The sequence below is a fragment of the Colias philodice genome, chromosome 11 (assembly GCF_061535455.1).
Source record: "Colias philodice isolate Cphi_HAF_F1 chromosome 11, ilColPhil1 Martin Lab GWU primary, whole genome shotgun sequence".
Taxonomy (NCBI): Eukaryota; Metazoa; Arthropoda; class Insecta; order Lepidoptera; family Pieridae; genus Colias; species Colias philodice.
This window is the reverse complement of record NC_143096.1, coordinates 12702074-12729285: the sequence shown is the minus strand read 5'-3', so window position 1 is coordinate 12729285 and position 27212 is coordinate 12702074. Positions and strand designations below refer to the sequence as shown.

At 32.2% G+C, this 27212-nt stretch overlaps 1 long non-coding RNA gene across 1 annotated transcript; it reads left to right on the top strand.

Annotated features, from left to right (window-relative positions):
- The first annotated feature begins 11712 nt into the window (after positions 1–11712).
- Positions 11713–25511, top strand: LOC149484953 (uncharacterized). Its single transcript, XR_016316316.1, has 4 exons — positions 11713–11734; positions 23790–23828; positions 24598–24735; positions 25190–25511. It is a non-coding gene; the product is annotated as an uncharacterized LOC149484953 (long non-coding RNA).
- The last annotated feature ends 1701 nt before the right edge of the window (positions 25512–27212 follow it).

The following is a 27212-nucleotide window of genomic DNA, read 5'->3' as shown; positions in this document are numbered from 1 at the left end:
GTGGTTTAGTATATGGAAGGATTGTTTGTTTTTATATGTTATTTTTATTGAATTAAGATGAAATTTCAAAGATATATTCATTTTCAGAACAGAGATCTTACCCGTAACTGTTAGTGGTAGTTAATTGTTAATTAACCTAATATTATTTGTAACGTATAAGATAGGTAGGTACTTTCTGCATTTCCCCAATATATCAAACGTACAGAATGCTTACCTACCTTTTTTAAATTACCTACTTTAAACGAGGAATTTAAAATGTGTAGATAGTAGATATTATTATTTAGCATTGTTGGTGTTGGACTTAGAAAACTAGCCTCTTTACTAATTAAAAAACCTAAGTACTAACGATCTTTAACGGAGCATACCTAAAATAAAATAATATTACAGTTAAAGATTGTACATATGTAAAAGTTAAACAGCCTTGTACGGTGTAACTAACCTAATATTAATATAATAAATAGGTAAGGATAAAGTAGGTTTTTGGATTTATATTGCAAAATGGATTTTAATATTAAAAATCCCGTGCGAAACCTGAGTTTTGGGACACGCTACGCAAAATTTTCCAGCATTTATTACAGCCTATATCTTGTTTTTCATAAATTCGGAATGCTTTCAATATATTAAAACTATATATTAGAAAATCCATTAACTGCTAAGTCACAGTATTACAATATATTTTTATACTGTGGCTAAGTAGGTAGTATAAAATTACTGTTTTTTTTTCATGATAAAGTACACATTCATTCATGCCTTAGGTATTCGTTTCTGAGAAACTTAATTTAGGTACATAACTAATGTTCCTATAGATAAGACTTAATTAAATCGTAAACACATAAACAAAAATACTAAATTGAACAACTTCATATTTATCAAAAAACTTTAATTTCTCTACTAAAAGATACTGTTTCATAAACAGTACATCTGCGCGAAATCGAGCGACATAAAACTAAAAATATAAATCAAAGACAACGCTTGCACATAGACAAAGGAAGATAGTTAAAGCTGAAATAGGACGGCTATGTACAGTTGTACATACTTAGTTGGCGGGTTTCGTATATACAGCCAGCTTCGTAAATGGGCTAGGGTTGTGCTTCATCATTTCTTAGGTTGTAATAATATAATTTTGAGAATTTTTTTTTGGTCATTGCACACTTGTCATATCACTGTAGCAAGGCTTCGGAAATTACATTACTTGTAAATACTTTTAAAATGAATTATTTTAATGCAAGCGTTTATTTGTTGTTGAACTATCTGTATCTCGAATGATGATTAGTTAACGATCAACTTGTTGTTAGTTAATGAATGAAATATGACTTTTTATATCAACAAAAATATTGTATTCAACGAAATAAACCTTGAAAGCGAGGGCTCTAATCGAAGTTACAATTGAATATCTGTCATTGTGATGTTGCATACAACTATTAAAAGTACAATGAACAATTCCAATAAGATATTTCTGTGATATCTATTAATCATAACGTAGGTATAGCATAACCTTAAATTTAAACATATTCTACTTAATACAATTACTTAGGTACGTGTCCTTTGTTACATTTTGTTAACTTGAGAGGTCACATGCCAAACCTAAATATAATTTTCAAAAACTGCCTCATTACCAGCCCTATCCCAGCTCAGGCGCGGACACCTCCCCCGCAGTTGTAAAAGAAAATACGAGCCACCCTCCCAACTCCCAAGAACACTCCAGATCAACGATTGTTCATGTATGAATTCAGCACATTAGAAGTCAAGTAGGATAAAAACAAGACGCAGAGAAAGCTTTGAAAAATATCGCGCATGATACCTTCGAAAAGGAACAAAAATAGACCGACGAAAGCTTATCTGATGAACGGATAATCATGACCACGCTTTTTGTCATTGGTCTTTTTACATATCTAGATTCATGCATATTATTATCTTGTAAAGAATCGTAATTTGTAAGATGTTGTTTGGCAACTGTTGCAATTTTAAGTGAACTGGCAACACAAGTTACCTTTTTTTATTTATTTAATAATTCTTATTAATACCATAATATTATATATACTCATAATTAAAAAATAATTATTTTTAATTACTTATACCACAGATTACTAAATAGTTTATTTCAGCCATAGCAAGAGATTATTTTTTTATCAATCGCAATCGCTATTATCGAGCTTAAAATAATACATACTTGTCATATTATAATAATCAAGTTCCCATCATCTAAAATATTTAAATACATTTAATTTTTTAACGTTCTCAAAAAAGGCGGTGGTTCTGTAATCTACTGTCAATGTATTTTTTTTTTTACTTAACATACTCTCTAAGTGGTCACATACTATTTTATTTGAATCACGAAAATTCACAGATCACCTTATTAAAAATATTCAAGTGATTGAAAATAAAAAATAATAATTTTATTATCCTAAATATGACTAATAGCCTAACAAAATTAAAAAGATTTCAATAATTTGAAAATTTTGTTACTGGCCTGGCCGGCTATAAAAATGACGCGCATTTTATTTTTAATTCACATTCTTAATTCAAATTTCGAATGAAGCCAGGTTCTCTTGAAAATTTTCTCATTTGGCGCCAATCATTCAACTAGTTTACTATCGATACCTAATTAAAAATGTTTTGTTTAATTTAATAATTGTTATATGACAATCTTGTTATCTTATCATTGTTAAAGTGATAAAAGATGGAGAAGAATTGCAGCTCATCATTGCTGTTTCGTGGAATAACCGTGAGTATTCTTTGATTATATTTATTTTATAGAATTGAATTGAAATTGAATTTGAATATACATACTTACAATATAATAATACTTTTATCGAAACTAATATTACCTTATCAGTTATCTCTTTATATTTTCATATTTTGTCTGAATAAAATCTGTAAGTATAACATAATCCCTTTCTTATGAGATATATCGCGTTCGACCTATAAAAAGAAGCCTTTGTGTTCAGTAAATCTATATATATAAAACTCAAAGGTGACTGATATAGTGATCTATCAGCGCACAGCTCAAACCACTGGACGGATCGGGCTGAAATTTGGCATGCAGGTAGATGTTAGGACGGAGGCGTCCCCTAAGAAAGGATTTTGATAAATTCTACCCCCAAGGGGATAAAATAGGGGATGAAAATTTGTATCATGTTTATTTATCTTTTCCACGCAGGCGAAGCTGCGGGCAACAGCTAGTAAATTAATAAATAAAAACAGTCTCATAATATATTGTTGTATGAGAATGTATTTTCCAATTTCTCACACGGATGTTTGTCGTATGATCAAAATATGTAGGAATCTGAAAGAATTTAAGGTTATTTTCTATTTTATCAGTTCACACCCCATACGAACTCTATTCCAATCCCATACCTATAAAATAATAAAAGGGAAAACATCCTAATAATATTCACCCGCAGAAAGATGAAGATATAACCTGGCCATAAAGCCTTATTACACATTTGCGTTCAATTATATTGAATACGCACGCGTGTTATGCTAATTCCATACTGAATCCCAAATGTACTTGATTACATTGCTTTGGAGATTGTTTTTCATGAAAATGTATGAAAGAATGAGATAATATGGATATAAGGATTATTAGATGTCTAGTATTAATCTATTGTAAATGTAATGTCTTGTGAAAACTTCAAATTATTCTAAACTAGCGGTCCGCCCCGGCTTCGCCCGTGGTACATATTTACGTTTTCTCTACATAAAAACCATCCTCGTACTTCAAGGAATATAATAAAAAAAGAATTATCGAAATCGGTTCAGCCGTTCTCGAGTTATGCGCTTACCAACACATTTTGCGATTCATTTTTATATATAAGATTATTCAATGTTTACTTTTGGTCCGTCTGGAATAGGAATTCACATTTTTTTAACTTTTAAAATATATACGAAAAATGCTAGTTTAAGTACTACTTACTGGACATATTACAGTGCAATAATGCTTTATTATAGGTATATATATTTTTTTCTAAATTAAAAAAATGTGAAGATGGTTTTTTGTGTGTTATCATCAAATTTGATGTAAAAAAAAACCCAGCATACCTACTTAATATTGACTGTATTAATTATAATACATATTATTAACTCCAGCAATTAGTTGTACAATAAGATATTGATAATAATATTATATATTGTAAGTATCAACAAATATAGATACGTCTTTCTAATCATCGCATAAAATTACCAAACCCACAAATATTTCTACATGATATTAAAACAAGCAATCTGATAAATAAATAAGGGTTAGAACATGAATATGGATAGACTTAATGAAAGAAAGAAAGGTGTTAATCTTAGTGAAAGTTTGAGGGAACGCTTTTAATTAATACAATCAAAACAAACTGCGGGACCTCTCAACGGATTATAACTTGCTGGGGTGTATTTTGGTATATTTTTTAATAAGAACATAAATGTAATTGGAAAAACATTATTTTGTACTAGTTTTTAATAAAAAAAATTTTTAAGGAAAAATGTATGGATGTTTTCTACTTAATCCCGTATTTTGGCATGAATATAAATTATAGTCTGGTTTAGTAGTATTTCCTTTTACTATGTAGATGAAAACGGGGGTTCGAGTCGGTTCGGTCTCCTCTAGTTTCTATAAACTGTAATAAACCTACAATATAAAATAACAATCAAAATCTTCGAATGAGCAATTTAAACAAATTATTGAAGTAAAAATTAAAATTATTAATAAGTACATAATATATGCAATGTTTTACATTCGAAATCCAACTTTCGTTTAAGTTCTTTATTAAAAGAAAACCACATTTCATCAGTTAATAGAAAAACCTTTTCCAACAAATATTCCATCCCCTCAGTCCACTTAACCCCTTTAAAACCAAATAGCTTCTGAAATATAGTCGGCGAACAGCTTTAATTTACATAAAACATTTTAATATAGCCCTCACCTGGCGGTTTTTCACAAAATAAGGCAAACTTTGATGCCTTCTTAACCCCTTATAACGGTTTATTATTTATGAAGCAAACTTTTTATCGAGAAATCTGAGTAATTCATAAATTTAAATGTATGGAAAATTTGTGGAATATTTTTTCATATCCGAAGCGGAATCGATTCGATTTATACGGTTTGTATGTTTTATACATGCGTTAAAAGTAAAATTAGTCTGAAGAACGTTTTTGTGAAATCGAAGACTGCTTTGTTTCATATTTAAAGTCATATTTTTATGTGTTGTTTAATTTTATGAAAGAAAGAGACAGAAAACAGATCTATTTGTTTTGATCTACATAAGGTTTGTTATTTTATGGAAAAAAATAAAAATACATCTTCCTTAAGTTAAAAATAAGAGTTTAGAAAACGGTCATATAATTAATTTTGTACGTAATTAATAAAACAGCATGTACAACTTATAACTTACTGAAGCAAAACTGACATGATTAACAGCATTACACACATTATCTCCATCAATCCTTTCATATTAATCTCAAATAAAAGATAATTCAATTCTAATTCTGGTAGCGTCAAAAATCCGTTCATCCGTCACCTCGAATCCCTCTCGACACTCAAGAGGCTTATACATATACGGAGTGCGGAGTGCGGACGTCAAAAGCCAGCGGCTTGTCGCGTCCTCTCGCAAATTATGCACATACCTTACATTAAGAGCCCTCCGTCACATTGCCAACACACGCGAGAAATATTTTTAAATATAAATACGTTTTGTGTACGCTGCTGTATATATAAGGTTTTAGTGTAAAACTGTTTTAAGACGCTAATGCTACACAGTACGCTATCCTATCGATACACACGTCTGAAAAATTACGCATTTAACAAAGGGTATATACGAGTATAATATACACGTATCTGCTGTTTTTCCCCACTGAAAACTTTTTTCATAGAACAATTAGTATACTAGTTGATGCTTAATATTTGAAGTACCTACATACCGACTATTTGGTTAAGAATTCAGTCATATGATTCATAAACGTTATACATTACTTTTTTATTAAAAAGTAACTCCTAATTCCTATACTAGTTTTAACTATAAGCAATAAAATACAAACCCTTGAACTAGGCTACAATCCGCTTTGTTAAGATAAATAGTTTGAGATAAAGTTGACACCAGTTTGATAGCAACTTGATGGGAAGCGAATCGGGGATCAAATGGGAGTCATGTTATACATGTCAATGAATTAGGGGCTATAACACGAACAAGAGAGATTCTGTTTCCGATAAACATCCGAACAAACAATTAGATTGTGTAATTAGCACGTTTGTATGGGCGGAGGAACGTAATTGAATTAAATTGTTAACATTATACAAATTGTCTTAATTATTGGAGATACTACATACCTAAGTTTGGTGCATGTTGTGTCTGGTTTCGAATTTTATGAATCGCGCAAAAGACAAAAAAAAACATTTTATGACTTACCTTGAGAGAATTAGCTAGAAATTTAATATTAAACTTGAATTCGCATTGAAAAACTACTGACTATAATCAATACTTTTTATTTTATATACATTATTCAACCCTTCTGACCCTTTTTCTGATAAAGATTGATCATCCTCAATCTATCTCTTCACTCTTGTAATAGACACAAGACGAAATTTTAATATATATTTTTTTTATTTCGAAAAAAGATGGATGGATAAACTGTAAGTCTGTAACCGGATCTTCATAGAAATATCATTTCCTTTTCTTAATTATCATGAAATGTACATGTTTTAAAAATTTATTAGAATATTAGATCGAATGGTCTTACAGATATTCGATACCTATTCATAATAAAAAATATATATAAATATTTGAGCTGCCCTTTCGCAACCACAAACAATAATATTTTGCGCTAAGCGAACAAAAAATAACAAATCACCGCAACTCCTAAAAGTTGTAAACTTAATACAAAACGATAAAGACAAACAACAGAACTCGTAACTGAATCAAAACAAAGGTTTATTTAAACAATTAGATAAAAACAGACGAAAATTAAATTGAAGCGAATTTCCGATAGCGTCAGTGAAATTTTTGCCCGCCTTATTCAGGACATTACTTATGCATGCAGCAAGGAAAATATTACAAGATTTTAATGAAAGAAATATTAATTTCGAGGTGAGTTCTGTGGCGGGAACTAAATTAAGTTTCTCTAAGGATTCAGACTGGCATTAGGTGTAAGTCATTTTAAAATTTCGCGTCTGGTTCAGTGCTTGCTGTTTATTTTGTGGGATGATGTAAATTGTTTACTTAAGTTAGTCAAAAATTGTAGTTTCAAATACATGGATTCTGAAAATTATACTGAAGATTTAATCCTAGATAAGCTAATTTGAGATAATTGGAAGTAACACTACAAATAATAATAAGTTGACATAATCAATGATGGTGATAATTCCTTCCTTTGTACTATCAAATAAATTAAGAGACATGAGGATATGTATTAAGCTTTTGGCACTAAAATATCTTTTCGTCTAAAACATGAAACATATTAATACGCCTATCAATATATTAATCAAGCATAACAGCAACAATTTAACACGAGTAAACAAAACAAAGGTATTCATAAAGGAGCCGTCGACGCACTTTATTCAAATATCTCGTCAGCGCAGTTGAGGCGTAAAAAAATATGAATATGATTTCCGCATTCACTTACAGAAGTTTCTGCGCCAAATGAAGCATATTTTGGGCCATAACACTCGCATTATTCAAGAAAAAAAATTAGAAGTGTCCATGCACCATGCGACTTTATATTTGAAGATCCTTGGTACGAATTACAGGACAAAAACACTGATTATTCAAATGTTTGGGGATCAAGTGGTTATTACAGAGATCTCTATGATTTTGGCACATTTATGAACAACTGAATTTACACATGTTTTATAAAATTCTGAACTTAACGAAACCTTTCTACATGATTTAACTGATTAAGGCAGTCTTTATATATGTTATAATCTAAATATTATGTGTGTTTTTATCACACTACTCCTCACTACTTACCTACTACAAAAATATTTAAGTAACACAATGGAAAAAACAAAATGCCAAAAAAAAAATCCCGGAATGAATGGCAAGCTTTATTCAAAGTGAGTCTTAAGAATACTTTGGGAGGGAAGCCTGTTAACTTTTTATATACATTTCGGTGGCTAAATGAACTGAAATACAGTTTCACAGATGCTGAGTATAATTTTATACGTTTGTGAGGCGTTTTTATCTATTTTTCGGATGTAAATGTTGGTAGAAGTTTGTCTAGACTTCAATATTATATTTAATATTAGTGTGTATTATTTAACTTACTAGACAAAAACAATCAGAAAAGATATAAAGATGAGGAGATTTAATAATACTATAATTATCAAATAGGATAACAATTAGGTGTACCACAATATTTGATTGGATACATACCTAACATATACATAAGCTGTAGCTTGTGGTGTGGAAATGCTCATAGATTTCGAAGAGTAACTATTTTAACTGGTTCCATCTCAAAATATTTTACTTCAATTTCCTAGAGAAATAAACAATCTCTTTATAAATATATCCTAATTATAATCTCATTAAAGCGTAGCACCTGTGAGAAGGGTGGTCAAAGGGGGGTTTCCACTTGACTCTCCAAAAGTATTTTCCTTGGTCATCCATCATCGCCGCGATAAATAACTTACCCAGTGATTTATACGCGGTGTAATTTTGGGTACGTAGACGAGAGATAAAAATTCTTGTGAGATATTTAAATGAACAGGCTTTCTAAATAATTATCATTTATTTCATTAGAAACACGTTCATCTGTTTTGTCTTAATTGGTATAAGTAATAAGGGAATTAATTTAACAAAGAGAGCACTAAAATACAACGGTTCTATTTTTTGTGTCTTCGAAGTAAGTAAGTAATCTATGGTAGTATCAACATAGGCGTATAAATTGACTGTGTCTTATTAATAGCTAAGAATAGCGACAAAAGACTGACTACAATATTTTAGTTTTATGAAACAAACATTCGGTTCTTGTTCATTATTGGCATACCATCTTACCCAGGTAATCGTTTTTTTCGCCTCCATACGACAACAAACAGCATCTAGAGTCTAGACATACATATCAACCAATCCATGTAGAACAGACAAAACAAATTAAACAAAAACAGCTCCGATTGAACCGAAATCAATTCTTGTCGGCAATTCAATTTATCTACAAACAAAGTAAAAATGTCTGGCAAGACAAACACCCGTTTAATTCACCCTTCGCATATATTACTCGCTATTTGTTTTTGCTACATTAACATTTTTATGACTGAACTAAGCTGAAATTTTAAATGTCTCCTTTTACTTAATGTCTATGGGTAATGTTGATTTTTGTCTATACATTTTTAGTTCGTTTGATGTCTATGTTATTTTTCTTTAACCATCGTCCGAACCTTATTGCTCCAAGCTCAGAATTGTATGAATAGGGTGCAATTTTTACTTATGTTATTTTATTTTTCAATATTATTTTATTTTCTGTCTACTTCATTTAGATTAAGTACTTCATTTGTTTTCAGTCTTTCTCCTAACTTTCAATTAATCATTCAATAAATAAAAAATCAATGAAGCCAATTTTTTTGAATTGCATGATATCGTTTGATCGTCTTAATTTAGCTATCGACCTAAACAATTTATATATTGAATTATCATCATCAAGATCCTTCAAGATTTCTTTATCACAACATCGAGCATTAAAAAATTTCTAAAATTGATTTAGTTTTCAGTTTATATTCCCATTACCAAGCCTTACCTTTCTCAGTAACACATTACACCAAAACAAGCATATAATTCAACGTCCATTTAACATTGTTTAAACTCCACATAAGTCTCAAAGACCTCACCCAAATGAAGTTTAAAAGCATTTAAGTACCAAAAATCACGAGTTGGGACTCGCATACATTAAGGTGTAACAAAATCATTATTCAAATCTCCTGAATAATGTTTTCAGGAATGGAGACAGAGTTTCGGTCGTTTTTGAATTTTAATATGGACTGTAACAAGTTTTGTTCGTCAAAGGAGATCGGTCCGTCTAGCTTATTAGCATGGTCACGAGGGAAAGGGACATTATCAATATTTTTAAGGCGAAACTTAGAAGCTATCTGATTATAATTATTGATCGCAGATTTCTCATCGAAAACATAAAGATTTAGAAGTCTAAATGATGAAGATAAGAATATAAATAGATAAGGCAGTAAAAAAATATTGCAAGGTGTAAATCGATACAGTGGTTCGCATTGGTAATCAAAGAATATGAATATATGTCACTTATTTCAGTTGATCAAACAATTACTGTCCTTATCAGAAATAAAGAAAACTTACAACTTCATAAAATGAAAGTCCACATTACAAATTCTAATATAAAGTATATTTTAATAAAATTCCCATGTCCGCAAAGCTCTTGAGTTCCAAGGAGCCGATCAAAGCAAGATGATCAAAGGCGCCGGCAGTGTCCAGCTGTAATTAGCTTCACACCGCTGGGAAGGGCAACTTCTACGGAATAGAGAATCTCATTACTGGAGCGAACTTTCTGGAATATGGCTAAAGGATATCTAGAAAATTACAGTTTTCAAGCTGATATTTGTGGATAAGGTGTGCATGGGACTTTGAAATTAAATCGGGAGTTATAAATTGAAGGAATAGAAGTAAAATGCTAAATTGATACAAATGTCGATCAAAACGTTTCAATTAAAGTTCTCTATTAAATCCTGGTACGAGGGAAGCATATTTTATATCATAAAACTGTATGTGCAAAACCTCTCGTACAGGCTTGTGGTAGTTCAATTGTATCCAATGGTTTTTATCCCCTCGTGTTTTGCAAAACGCGCAGGTAAGTGAAGACAATCTCCGATGGATCAAGATAATATTGGCCGATGATAGCAGCGGGAGGTCCGGTCACTCGGTCATTACTGCCCTCTTCTATGAAATATTTATGACGACTCCCATAATAACGCCGGCGACGATATCATTATACTTTGTGATAGGGGGGACGGGCGGGGTGGAATTTCAGAACGCTCCTTACCATTGCAAAATCGCAATTGCGAACGCTTCAACGAAACATGCCCTGGCGAACTTTAAAGGATCTTCGCTATGTAAATAGAGAAATCTCAAACTCGATTTCGAGACGCTAAAACGAATTCAAAATTTTTCGCGTAGCGGGCGGTGCGCAGACGCGCAGCCGTGTTCACTTGTTAATTAGCTCCTAAATACGACTTGCAGATGAGATACATTTAGATGTTGAATACATAAAAAGCCCTTTTTCAGCGATCGCATGCATTGTCGGTCGGATTTTCGCCGGGATCAGGGGACGAGCCTATATTGTATATCCACGTCCGACCACCAGAAGTTTGCCTGTTCATAAATAAACGCGAGCGCTATTCAACAGCCCTTGGTGCTGTATGCATAACGAATTTGAAGGAGGCAAACTTGGAGGCTCTGGTGCCTGGGATGGAGTATAAAATTCAGTAACAACATGGTGGAGCTTTTCATTCGACGATCTGCTGTCGTTGAAGGCATAGCTCCGTTATGCTAATTAGTAATTAAATAACTAATTATCAATTCAAATTACCGATGTGAATAGTCGCGTTCGAGTTTGAGTGATGTGGTCAATTGTGCGTATGTTTGTACATGGAGCTAATCGAGTTATGGTTGTGTAATTATCGTTAATTATGGTGTTGTGGGTTGTGCGGTGTGTTGTGGAATGCAAGTTTAGTGCAATGGGATCTGCGCGAGATGTCGGCGGGAAAGCGGCCATATTGCAGCAGTTGTCAGAATGATGTGTGAGTATTGCCACTAGGTGGCGTGCATTCTAATACGATTGTAAGAGTTTTGGTTTGAATAACTTTGCATTTGTTTTGATCTTCGTGAATGTGAGATTATAATACATATTTAATGATTAGAAACATGCTTGCACTCATATTGTAGTCCTACTTATAATATTATTTTTAAATGTAGGTACCTAGTAAGTACTTATGTTAGCTAGATTAGTCATGGTGTTAGAATGAAGAGGAAGAGAAATGAGGAGGAGATAGGTAAAAAGATATATAAAAAATAATTTGGAAAATCCAAAAGTGCACGCCTCATAATTTTTTTTTAATAAATATTTATTAATTATTATTTTTGTTTATTTAATAACAATTAAACCACATCGAATCAGACCCTGAAAAATGAAAGGGTTCTATTCCTGAGCATACTCAAGCGTAAGAGAAAAAAAAAGACTCGATTAGTAAAGTATTTCGGTCGCTATCGTGTTAACAAGAAAAAGGATCCGCACATACAGACACACGGACGTCCAAGACAGAACTTTTTTAAACTGTTTTTTAACTAGTTTAAATAACAAAAATGACATCAAAAATATCATGAACGTTAAAAATAGTGTTTTTTCTTAATATGTGTGTGTATGTATTATCTTACAAGTGCAATGTATGATACATAAAGACATTTTAAGTTTGAAAAATCAGATGTTTTGCGCGAAGTGACAGTAGTACCCACCTCAACGCTTCGCTTATGAGGCGTGCAAAAATTAAGCTCCTGAAGACGAATATAACATATTTGTTTCAAAATAAAGATGAACAATGTTGGTTCTTAAAATAATTATCGAACTTTAATTAATTCGATCATCTTACAAAAACGTAGATACGTTATTTAAGTAATTAAGAGTTTAATCTACACCTAAGTAGACAATTTAATTAATAGTTGGGGCTACTTCTACTTCATCTTCTTTTGTGTCTCTGTTTAATGCTCTAAGGTCTCTGGCCTTCCCGATCCCAATAAATACGGATTCTGCCAAAGTCCAGTGACATGTAGGTAGTAGGTACGTCAAAGGTAAGGTAAGTAAGGTACGTTGATATTTTATTTCAATAAAATTATTTTGAAACTGCCATTCTTAATAAGCATCATTTTAGCTATTTGGTCGTATTATTTTAACTATTTGAGGGTAGGAAATTTTAGTATTATTAAATGTTATTTTTTACGTTTCTAATGCGATAAAGTTAGGTCACAAAAAAGTATTCCCATCACCTATAGCATTAACAACACGTTCAGTCATATCATTTTCACTTCAAACGCACAAATAGCATGTCACCACACTTGACTTTTCATCTGCAAGCCAAAATGAACTCTATCACAAGATACTACCATTCATAATACCAAATCGCAGAAATAACTAGTGCAGTTTACAAGTGTACAGGGAAATGGACTCTAAGCGGTTGTAATAAGGTTTGTTTTGGAAAGATGTAGATTTTGCGAAATAGGGTCGCGCAACGACGCAGAAAATAACATGTCAACGTGACGCGATATGTATGACAGCAGTGGATAGTGGGAGTTTTGTTCGCACCTCGTATTGCTAAATATTCAAATTTTCCGATTTTACCTCGTTGAATTTTCTTTAACGACCATTTGGGGGTGAAATTACGGGCTAACCTGTGTATTCCATTTGAAATTACGGACTGAAATCAATTGCGTGTTTACAAAAGCAGAATTAAGTAGGTACGTATTTTTACGAATTAAAATGAATAACTACAGAAAACCATAATTAGTCTGATTAATATTAACATATAGCTTATTTATACCAGCATTGATTGTATCCTCGATTTTCTAATATAAATAATATTAGATAATCTTTCATATTATCAATATTTAAACTCTTATTTGAACCTCTGGTACATAGTCTTTGAATAATTTTAATTCATTTTGAATGACATTTAAAATACTAGCGCCTACACTTACACGAACAGCAATCATGTATAACTACCTCGCAATCTGGTGTTGCCTACATGTATAATAACAAAATAATTTCAAATATCAATTTTTTTGCTTCTGCCTACTGATGGAAACATTTACATGGATTACAAAAAAAATGTTGTGTGGTTTTATGAAACCACGGTAAAAGTGAAACTTAGGCACAAAATTATCGTATTTGTACGATAATGACTCCGAACACTGCTTTAGGTATACCTACTCGGCAGCCGACCGTCACGCGACATGCGCTACACAGACCAAAAAGTTTGAGACGATGTAATAAAAGTTTTACTTTAAAAATCATAAAACTAGATAAATCATTATAGTATGTACCCTGTACAAGATAGCTTGATCTTTTTGACCGATGTAATTTTTTTTCTGATTTAAAGAACTGACGTCGTTAAAATGTTACGTCAGTTAACTTTTTTTCTTTTAAATACCTACTAGAGACATCGAAAGCAATGATTACCTACTTGTGAATAAATATCACCATTTATTAATATATGGGTTGTGAATTGTGATTATAGTAAAACAGAATTTTATGTATTAATTTTTTAATTATCCATAAGGCTATAAAAGTACCTACACCTGAATAAAAGCAATTTTTCAAAATTATGTAGATATAAGCTTTGGCTCCTTAAATTTACGAAAGAAAATATATTACTGGGACAGGGTTAGTCTGATGATTTTTAAAATTGACATATGTTTCAAGTCCGTATCGATTAATTCACTTTAGTCGACGTTTTTAAGCATGTAACCTCTCTATGAAGATATTATGGCTAAACTGTACTTTCATTTGTTGCGAGTGGAAAGTAGTATGTAGTAGAAGTAGATAAAAATCTATTGCATTTTCAACTTTTGAATCTTTGAATCTTTCTTTTATTTAAAATCTACAGATGCTTTCTGTGGTTCTATTTAATTTCAATTTGCTATAATAGTTCTGACAATTTGAAGGCGATTTGGGTTTTTTTTAATTATCCGGTGTTAATCGATAATTAGCAACTGGACCAGATAAAACAGTCAGTCTAAAGTTCACCTTCTGTCGTCTCTCTCGCCGTTGTCTTTCTCACATGCAGTTTTATATAATTATGAAACTTAGTCAAATGTTTGTAAAACTTACAATAATTCATTAAGCGCAGAAAAGAAGCTGTACCCTTAAGTTGGATAAGCTCAATTGAATTTGCGAATCGTTATTCTCAATCTATAGGAATTACTGAATTAATGCTACGACCAAAAAAGCCGCTAATTAGGCCTGGGAAATAAACCCTGCCATAAACTACCTTCCGGACAAAAAGGCCAATGTTCAAGTTAATTGAAAATCACCACTAAAGCTAAAGGGTTTAGGTTGGAATTGATGTAGAGTTACAGATAGTTAAGCTAACGAGTGAAGATGTTTCACATGAAGCCGGGATCTAAGAGTAATGACAGGTTGTGGCGTTTGCCCGCGGCGTTTGATAGCACACGCTGCTACCGGCTCCCACGGTCATTTAGTTATACAGGGTGCTTGTATTTCCAAAATCGAATTCAAAATTAACAAACACATTAATTAACAATTAAAAGCACAAATAAGAATCTGTCAACAAAAGAGCACAACAGGCGATCTTATCGCTAATAAAGCGATCTCTTCCACAAAACTTTTTGTAATAAGACTTTAACTTGGGTCTTAAACCATGGCTACAGCACGTTTTAGACCTGGTTTAAGTAAATTCGTGTCTTGAAATAAGATCGCATGTCAAAACCTACTAAAAATTTACCATACCATGCGTTTCATTACCTCAATTGAAATAATACTTACATGAATTGCTAGCTTATAAAGTTATAACTATACATATATTATATGTAGTACATTAAAAATATTGTGCGTGTGAAAAATCTTGCCCAGCACTATTTTATTTCACTCTAAGTAGGTACCTACACTGTCAGCTCCGTAATTAAATTATTTCCCATATAATTTCTCATATTCGTAGCATCCTGTATAAATCGATAAAGGCAATCTTTCACATCGCAGGCGTCTGTTTGCACAGAGGCGCGATTATCGGCTGATCACGACAGCCTGACGCCATTGCAATACTGGTATTTTCTCTTCTGTGTACAAAAAGTATAAGAAATAATATATAGAAGGCCTAACTAGCTGTCATTAACACTACATTGTATACATCTATACATTAATAAGGTGAGGAAAGAAATCTATAATTCTGCATAGATCAGTTTGAAAGCATTTCTTTAAATACTTCAGCATATCTACACAGTATTACAATTAGTCCATTGAATAAAAAGTTCTAGAGTGCGTGAGTTAGTAACGTAAGATGTTTCTTCGGAAACATGTCAAGAGTCCCTAGGTAATAAACATACTAAAACCCCGGGCCACTAGGAGGAGCCCCGGAGTGGGGGGAGGGGGGAAATGGGTCCATTTTTTCATTTTTCGCTTAAATCTCAAAAACGGTACATGTTAGAGAAAAACTTTCAAGGAAAAGTTGAAAGGCCATAAAATTATCTACAAGTTGTACCTGAATCATTTTTTCCTATATCCTACCGTTTCTGAGTTATACGCAGTGAAACATGATTTTGGCTCAAACAATTTCCACATCAATCGATCAAAAAATATTTCTTTCTTCCAAAAAACTAAAATGTGCAACTTGTGACCGATACTGATAGATTGCTCTTAATTAGGTCTATAATTGGTAAAATAAACACATTCCTCCATGGAAGCCTTTAGGAGGAATCGATTGTCAAAATATTATATTATGGTAGTTTGAGTTACTGAACTTGATCTTTTTATTTTTTTTCTTCCAACAAACTCAAAAGTGCAACTTGTGACCGGTACAGATAGATTGCTCATAATTAGGTCTATCATTGCTAAAAATACCAGATTCCACCACGGAGGCGTTTACGGGGAATTGAATTTTATCAGGGTAGTTACGATACATGAACTTTTTATTTTTTTTCTTCCAAAAAGCTCAAAAGTGCAACTTGTGACCGGTACAAATAGATTGCTCATAATTAGGTCTATCATTGATAAAAAAAACCAGATTACACCATGGAGGCGTTTACGGGGAATTGAATTTTATTAGGGTAGTTAGTTAAAAAGTTCATGTATCGTAACTACCCTAATAAAATTCAATACCTCCTAAACGCCTCCATGGTGGAATCTGGTTTTTTTATCAATGATAGACCTAATTATGGGCAATCTATCGGTACCGGTCACAAGTTGCACTTTTGAGTTTTTTTGGAAGAAAAAAAATAAAAAGTTCAAGTATCGTATCTACCCTAATAAAATTCAATTCCCCGTAAACGCCTCCGTGGTGGAATCTAGTATTTTTATCAATGATAGACCTTATTATGAGCAATCTATCTGTACCGGTCACAAGTTGCACTTTTGAGTTTTTTGGAAGAAAAAAAAATAAAAAGATCAAGTTCAGTAACTCAAACTACCCTAATATAATATTTTGACAATCGATTCCTCCTAAAGGCTTCCATGGAGGAATGTGTTTATTTTACCAATTATAGACCTAATTAAGAGCAATCTATCAGTACCGGTCACAAGTTGCACTTTTGAGTTTTTTGGAAGAAAAAAATAAAAAGATAAAGTTCAGTAACTCAAACTACCCTAATATAGTATTTTGACAATCGATTCCTCCTAAAGGCTTCCATGGAGGAATGTGTTTATTTTACCAATTATAGACCTAATTAAGAGCAATCTATCAGTATCGGTTACAAGTTGCACTTTTGAGTTTTTTTGGAGAAAAAAAATAAAAAGTTGAAGTATCGTAACTACCCTAATAAAATTCAATTCCCCGTAAACGCCTCCGTGGTGGAATCTGGTATTTTTATCAATGATAGACCCAATTATGAGCAATCTATCTGTACCGGTCACAAGTTGCACTTTTGAGTTTGTTGAAAGAAAAAAAATAAAAAGATCAAGTTCAGCAACTCAAACTACCATAATATAATATTTTGACAATCGATTCCTCCTAAAGGCTTCCATGGAGGAATGTGTTTATTTTACCAATTATAGACCTAATTAAGAGCAATTTATCAGTATCGGTCACAAGTTGCACATTTTAGTTTTTTGGAAGAAAGAAATATTTTTTGATCGATTGATGTGGAAATTGTTTGAGCCAAAATCATGTTTCACTGCGTATAACTCAGAAACGGTAGGATATAGGAAAAAATGATTCAGGTACAACTTGTAGATAATTTTATGGCCTTTCAACTTTTCCTTGAAAGTTTTTCTCTAACATGTACCGTTTTTGAGATTTAAGCGAAAAATGAAAAAATGGACCCATTTCCCCCCTCCCCCCACTCCGGGGCTCCTCCTAGTGGCCCGGGGTTTTAGTATGTTTATTACCTAGGGACTCTTGACATGTTTCCGAAGAAACATCTTACGTTACTAACTCACGCACTCTAGACCCCCCTTGGAGGGACTCATTCAATGGACTAAATATCTTGTAATACTGTGATATCTGCGTGCAAATACATCTTATTTAATCTTATTTAAAATCCATAGAATAAAGAAAGATTAAAATGTTGTAATCTTATTCCATCTGTAATCGGCTCCGCAGTTTTTATACAAGCTACAAGAATCATACCATAACGTTATCATAATCTGCATTTTTACATAATGAGTAGTCATATATGTAAAAATTCGGATTTATAATACCTTTTTTTTATAGTGGGGAAATCTTCCAAAGATACCCACGGCCCCCGGGGAAGGAGCCGTGGGTTATGTCGGATTCTTACCGTTTAAAACCCCACTGTGTTCCGTCGAGCCGCTTTAATGATGGGGCCGCGGGTATTTGTTAGAATTCTTCCGAAAGAAACACGACCAAAGAATGACTTTGCTTTAGCAAAGATAAAGCTTATGGTTTGCTTAACTTTGCTGTTTTAATTTTTCATATTATATTTTACGAAACATATCTTGGTACATAAGACATCAGGTGAAAGAAATAGGACTGGACTGGATTTGATGATGAACAAACTTATCAGGTAAAACTAATTATAAATTCAAAGGATAATTAACACCCTAACAACATTTATTCACTACACATTTATTAGCACATTTACCTTCAATTTATCATTTTAATACACATTAAAATAAAACATTAGCATCAAGACAAAACACTACAAAGATAAAAGTGCAGAATAAATCTTCCAAAGTACGCATTTTTACTTTTTAACGTTAGCTAACAGCGTTTTTATTTAAAACAGCCACTTAGTAAATAAAATATGTCTGTATCTAAAACAATAAACAAGGATGCGGTCCTTTTTCCCCCGAATTTCCTTTTTGTGTTTTTCACTTTGTGAGGGAATTTGTACACTCGTGGTTATATTAGAAGGTACGCGTATTTTAATCTTTATTTGATGATAACGTGTGTGCAATGGTTTTATTTTATATTAATAATGAAATATGATACCTGTGGTTTTCTAAAATATGTTACATTTTATATTTTTTGAATTATAATTTCGGTTTAACTGTTAAAACGAAGTTAAAATTCAAACAATTTAACAAAACTAAATTTAACAATGGTAAGCTTACGAAAAATAACGATCGATCGAAAACACGATGGTAGATAGTGTAGGCATAAGAAAGTACTTATTAAATGTTATATTTATTATTATTTTTTAAAGCGTAAAATAAGTACATAAAACAGAGACATAATTATTCTAAATAATTTATTAAAGAAATGTGTCCATTTGTTTACCACCGTCTGTTTCCCTCTTTTTGTTTCTGCCAGGACCGAAAAATGTCGAGTAGTTAAAAAATTAGCATTTGTTTGGTCCCAGTTTGAATAGAACGCTTTTGATGATTTCTTCTTACTTATTCAGTTAATTTAAAAACATTTTGTCCATAGAATCCGTAGAATTTGTAACGCAATAACAAACAAGTGAAATTTTCATACCTATTTTGTATAAAAGACCTTACAATCAGTGTAGCTACCGATAAACTGTAAACATGAAATAAACTGTAAAACTTAATAAATACCTATATTCAATGGTTTCTATCCACGAAAATCAGGTCAAACAATAGATTACTTATTATAAAATATAATACAATATAAGTGAAAATTGTATTGCACGCAGCAGTTAGGTAGGTAGGTAATCTATTTATATAATTACCTATATATGTAACTGTAAACTGTAATGGCAATAGATAATATAATCATTTAAATAAGGTATCAATACTCATCGAAATTAACTTATATTATAAATTACTAACGGTCCGCCCCGGCTTCGCCCGTGGTACATAATATTTACGTTTTCTCTACATAAGAACCATCCTCGTACTTCAAGTAATATAATAAAAAAAGAATTATCGAAATCGGTTCAGCCGTTCTCGAGTTATGCGCTTACCAACACATTTTGCGATTCATTTTTATATATAAGAAGACTAGCGGTCCGCCCCGGCTTCGCCCGTGGTACATATTTCGCAATAAAAGGTAGCCTATGTTCTTTCTGAGGGTCTAAAGATTATCTGTGCCAAATTTTATCAAAATCGGTCCAGTAGTTTATGAGCCTATTCATTACAATCAAACTAACAAACAAAGTATTCCTCTCTATAATATTACTAGCGGTCCGCCCCGGCTTCGCCCGTGGTACATATTTACGTTTTCTCTTCATAAGAACCATCCTCGTACTTCAAGGAATATAATAAAAAAAGAATTATCGAAATCGGTTCAGCCGTTCTCGAGTTATGCGATTACCAACACATTTTGCGATTCATTTTTATATATAAGAAGATTAGTAACAATTAACAGAAAGAGATTTTGAATTTGAATTATTTATAAGAAATGATAATTTTTTTAATTTGAATTGGTTGAGCAAATATAAAATTTGTACCTATGCCACCTAATTGTTTGGCAAGTTGTGTGACCTACCAACTTGCCAAACAATTAGCCAAATTATTTGTGTTACCTATACCTATGAACATAGGTATAGGTAACATTTCAAAATTGAAAATTACTCTCTTATATACATAGTTCCTTTATTTTTATTATTATAGGTACCTAAGTAGCCGCCGGCTTTTCGCGAGTTGAACCGGGATAGAAAAAATAGGTAGCCTATGTCACTCCTGAATAGGTATTGTCACTTTCTGTTAGTGTTATAATTTCCTAGACCATATCAGTATTTCCAAAGGTTAACCACTTACTTGAATACTTAGAAAATTTAACTCTGCATGATATTCAGCAGATTAATTCCTGCTGCAGAGAGCTGATCAAAGCAGCAAAAAGATAATATGTGAACAATGAAGGCAAACCAATCTTAATTTTGAATAAAAATTAAAAATATATCGTACATCGTAACTATTCAGAAATCCATAAGCAGAAAATAGCACTAAAACTGAAACATTTCGATCAAAAGCATTTTCATATTAATAACAAAAATTCTTCCCATTTGCATATAAAACGAATATTCCAATCTAAGTTTCCACTTAAACATTATTTCAAATAATGAAGGAATTTTTTCTACCGATTCGTATGAAAACTTGGCCCTGCCCAGTCGGCTGGGCGTGGTTAGCCAGACCACGCCTCTAGGAAAATACTAGAATCTCCATCAGTTATATAAACTTCCCAGGGTGGTGGGTAGATGGGAAGCTTGCCAGATTAAATTTACCGAGCAAAAACAAAATGGTGGAATCTGGAGCCGTTTCTCTTTAGCGAATTGCTTTTGTTACTTATCTTTAGTGGCTGTATTTATGGAATAAGTATTTTTTGTTTCCTATTTATTTGTTAATTTTAATACGTAGTTATAGCTTATATTTACCTAATAGATAGTAACTTAAAGATATATATTTTGCAAAGTGTTATAAACAGCAAATATATTAAAAACAAATAAAATCTTTAAAACCTTGTTATACATACTATGTAATATTTTCCAACTTTATTTATCAAAACGTCTGCCAATGTATAGAATAAAGACATTACTATAATCCTATAATCTAATTATCATCTATTAGGTTAAATAAATCAATGATTTCTATAATCTACCATCTATCTGTATCTATATATAGAACTAAGCTATGGAATACCATCATTTACATTTTGCAACATTTACTTTTAAATTATGAATAATATTGTCTGTAAATTTACATGTTAGAACAGATTTAATAATTAAAATAACATTAAATAATGATTTTTATGAGAACTAAAAAAATAACTTGATATAATTTGGTAGACCGTACAAACACAAACTATATTTTCACACAAACACAGACAAATTATATTTTATGAAAATACACATTTATTACATTGCATAAAATTGCACATTGAAAAATGGTTCTGAAAAAAATATACCAAATATATATTTTGAGAAGCGGTAGAATGTTTCAATTCAATTTAATTAAATTCAATAAACTTCTCAATTTATTTGAAGCAAGTTGTGTCCCGCAGTTTGATCTGCAGACAAAACCAGTGGAAAATACTATCACCCTTATTTCTATGGCTTTTGAACATTTTTTAACATAGGTACTTTTACCTATTTGACCTTCAACTATTTTCATTCCAAACTTCATCCAAATCGTTTCTGCTGTTTTGCTAAACAGCATAACAGACCGAAAAAGATTTCAATTTCCTTAGCACGAAGAAACATAAACAAGATTTACGAAAACTTATTCGTAAAATAACCTTTTACTTTTTTAGATAAAACATGACAATGCATTTATTAAAACACGTGAAGGAAATTATCAAAAACATGTGGGTACTTCGTAAATTCTAGAAAGACGTACTAATAAACGCGATGAATACATGCGTAAGTGAAAAATGTGTTTAGATTGGTTGAAAATATTAATATTTACAATTTAATATTTCAATCAGTTTTGACCTGGTCATTTTTTTTGTTTTTGCTTTTTATAGTTAGGTATTATTTGCGGGTAAATGTTATTAAGTAGAATTCTTTGATTGTCACCGTCTGCCATTATTTTCAATTCTTAATATTGAAAAGGCAGACGTCCATAGTCCCCATAGACCCAACCTACCAATCCCTTGAACACACCCTTTCCAGCCCAGATTTGTAATTCCTATACTTTGCAATAATCCTATATCGGCCGCGGACTGCCCAGGGCTGTATCTCTATAGTGGCAGGCTGCGGCTGGTGTCCCACAACACATTAAATTCTCTAAAGGGCCTCTGCGTGTTGGACCTGTGTCCCCACGTAAGCCTTCCAAAGGACCGGGTATCTTCCTTATGGCGGTACCCGTGTATTATGGAGAGAGACATTACTATTGACTACGCTATCATTCATATATTTTGTAAGTAAGAAGGCATTTATTTCATTACCTTAAAATTAAAATGAATATAAAAAGAATAATATGAAAATTTGTATAAATATTTTTACAAATGAAAGAGTTATAGGTACTGGTACAAATTGTATTCCAACTTAACATTCTACATTTTAACAGTGAATTCAATTTATAATGCATTCAAAGTAAATTAAAGCAATCAATAAACTTAGGATTTAATTTTATAGAATATCTGTGACGATTTTTTTAAAAGCGCTTCAGAAATTAAATTTAATTTCATATGGATTTATATTTTTATCCTTAAAACAATAATAAAGAATTAAATTAATTTTTAAAAATTTAATTGCACCGTTTTGCATAACGATAATATTCTGCATAAGGTATAAAAGCGCACGCGCACAGAATCAATTCGCATTCGGTGTTGTCACAGGACGTAAGTAAAAACTCTGTTAATTTTTTCTGTATTATCTATTTTTCCTTTTTTGCTTTATTTCCCCTTTTGCATAATCTTTTTTTATTATTTTAATCTCTTTTTCTGCAATTTAAACTAAGATTTACATCCATTGTCTGTGGAGTCGATAACTTGACGTTATTTTGTTCATACACGTGGTTTATCTAAATCGTGGTTCCTTCTTTTCTATTACAATTTAATTATTTACTGTATGCAAATCTTATACGTGGTTTCAGTAAATTTCTCAAAAGGGTGTTAATTTTGGTTAAATTTTAGACCACGTGGCCAAGTGGCTAACCTAACCTAACTTTCTTAGCTAGTATAGACTAGATAAGTTGCATATGCCCAACGATCTCCATGATGTATTTATTAATTAAATAAATAACTAATCGTATTTTTTTCTTTTCAGTGGGCCAGGGTACCTGTGAATGTGGCCTGCATCTGGGAGGTGAGTAAAATATATATTCCTTGTATTATAAAAGGTCCCCATTGCTTTATTTTTGACTGGCTGAGTGCATGGGATGTGAATTCTTTTTGTAACATCCCTGATAATACATTAATATTTTAATTCAACATGAGTTTTTGGTTATAACACGTGCTAATTCAACGTCCGCCATCTTGTACACCTTGTGATGGCGACGTGTATATATCGCTGATTTGTTACCATACAGTATTTATTTAATGACCTATACTGTAATTTAGCTTGTCGTTTGCCAACCTAAAAATAATTTTCGAATTAGTTTTTAATTTTTGTTAGTAACTGGCAATCATACTGCATAGTGCATGCTGCGGTTACTGAAAGTCGACCATTGCATGCGTTCTTTCATAATATATTTTACTGATATTGGACCACTTGATGTGTCTGCCGGTCCGTCTATCACCAGGCTGTATCCAGTTATAAATTAAATTTACCGGTATACTAATTTGTTTGAACGCGCTAATCTCGGGAACTACTGGTCCGATTGGAAAAATTCTTTCGGTGTTAGATAGCTCATTTATCGAGGAAGGTTACAATATAGACTATAATATATCATCACGCTAAGACCAACAGGAGCGGAGCCACGTGGGTAAAACCGCGGTGCACAGCTAGTAATTTATAAAATATAGGTTATGCAACGATGGCACGGTCATAAATAGACAAGAACATATTATGTCTCGACGTTGTTCATTGTATTTACCTTGCATCTTTATCTTTATTTGGTGGTATGTGTGTGCAGGCAGGCTGGGCCCTGCCCCCGGGCGCAGGCCCGCGCACCGGTGCGGCGGCCGCCGGCGTGTGCCGCACGCCGCCCGGCCGCGCCGCTGGCCCGCGCCGCTGTCGCCGCTCCACGCGAGCCGCGCACAGATAGCGCTTTGTGAGTTACACTATACATCGTTTATTTAAATAAATCAATATTTCAGGACAATTTTCACACACGGTACGATCTGATCCCATAAGTACTAAGCTTTCGCTTGTGTTATGGTAACCAGATGGCTGAAAATAAATACTTATATAGATAATTAACACCCCGACACAGAGCAAACATCTAGGTTCATCACACAAATATTTGCCCCGGGTGGGAATCGAACCCACGGCCTCTGGCTTGGAAGGCAGGGCCACTGCAAACCAAGCCAACCGGTCAGTTATTATAGTCTGTTTTAGTTATTCATGGTGGCAAATTAAAAGTACATATTTCTATTCTTTTATATTTATACCACAGGGAAACATCACTACACATAGTATAAAACATTGCATGGATTTAAATTGTTGGTTTGTCATAGGTAATCTAAAATTAATATTTTTTATTAATCGTGTTTTTTTTGTTTCAGTTAAAATCTAAGCCATCGGAAACGCAGAATAAAAGCAGATATTTTAAAACAATGGTGTTATTTTTAAGAGTACGTGTAAGTGTAACCAATGTGTGCAAAACGATAGACTATATATATCACTTTTTCGTTACAATAAAATTAAGTTGTGGGAGTTTAGTTTTTGCGACAATAAGTTAAGATTTAAGTTAGGTTAAGCGACAACATAGGGCGACCATTGCAAGTCTTGTGTACAGAGTGTTTTCTATTTATAAAGAACTAAGACCATTGTGCCTTTCGTAAGTCTTTGTTTGTAGAATTTTTTTCATTATATATTTTTGCATTATTTTGTCTTTTTATTTATTCTCCCTTTTTGACACAATCTGTCTAGGTATATTTAGTCACAAATACATTGAACTTAATACCTACATACACTATACCTAGATCCTAAAGTCGATTCAGTTCTTTATTAATATTCTATTATGAATATTGTATTTTATTTGGAAGAATTTATACTTTGCAACTTAAGAGTCACTGATGAACAATTATTGTTAATCACGTGGAAATAATTAATATATATATATAACCTTTGGTATTTTAATGTAAATAAGAGGCATGTTTTTGGTAACATTAAAACAGACCTTTATCACTAATATCGTCGCTAAGTGTCACTCGCCCGCCTTGATCCCTTTATATTGACTCTCAGTTTTTGGGCGTTCCACACTGACCGATTTTGTTTAGATATTTTAAATGAAGATATTATAGAAAGCACAAATTTGGACGGTCTCATGCTATCTAGATAAACGCACCTACATTTTGAAACACTACTACTTAGCTCGCCACCATTAGTTTTTATTACGTACGTAGTACATAAAGTAATATTAATATCCAAACAGTAAATATGCAATTGAGAAAACGCAAGTCACTAGACAACACGACACAACAGAACCACAGATTACCCTTTTATTTTGAGATAATTAATAGATTTATATCATGACGTATAGCTATTCAACTGATAATCACATAATATTCTTACTATGTACTGGTACTAAGATATCAATTTATGTATTTATGTAGTAGGCATATTTGATACTTACATTTTATTTATTTATTATTTTTTTCTTCTTTTTGCACTATCCCAAACTTCATTCATTACCTTTCCCATCAGGTTGGCTGGTAGATTTCTGCTTAGCAATAAGGCCGCCTCTTGTACAAACTATGTCTTTCTTTTGTATTAATGTTATTTTTGTCATAATTTAGTTTGGGCAATAAAGTGTTAAAAATAAATCACATAGTGTGGTCTAGCGCCACACCCCAGCGTCGCTCGCAGATATTTAAATGAGGATCATCTGTTACTTTACGCTTTTTACTGTCGCCATCTTGGACCAGCCCTCACTAAATATTGTTCCAAAATTTCCCTAACTGTTGTTTTAAACTACCCCTTGATATTCGTGAAATTGATTATTTTGGCACGCGGTTTAACATGTTTCCTTTTTATGCCACAGGAAGTAGGAACCCTTCCCAGTCTCTCGGAGAGATACACATTAGTGTAATACTTATTACTTAAAATACTGTTTTGACTTGGATAAAAGTCCATAATCTAAAATCTGTTTGTCAATTAATTTAAGTCCGATGTCTTCAACTTCAGGTAGTTTTCATGCTGCATTAAAATATTTGCTTACCAATACCTAGACATTCACAATGCTTACAAGTTACAACATCTTTACATTTTAAATGATTTTCTATAATTAATAAATCTTAATTTACAAGCCTTACTCGTGTCCATTAGGTAGGTAGATATAACAAATTGTAATCTATGTTTAAATATACATATAAATATCATTAAGTACTTAATAATATCATTATTAAAGACTTGTGTTTTAAGCACTTTGATTTACATTTCTATTTAAGCACAAATACAAAACTTCAGCACAACGTTTACAAGCTGGCAATATTTCATTTAAATGTAAATTATCGTTTGAGAATAACTTAAAAGCGATCAGAATAATACATTTACATAGAAACAAGATGTGGATACAAATGCGTG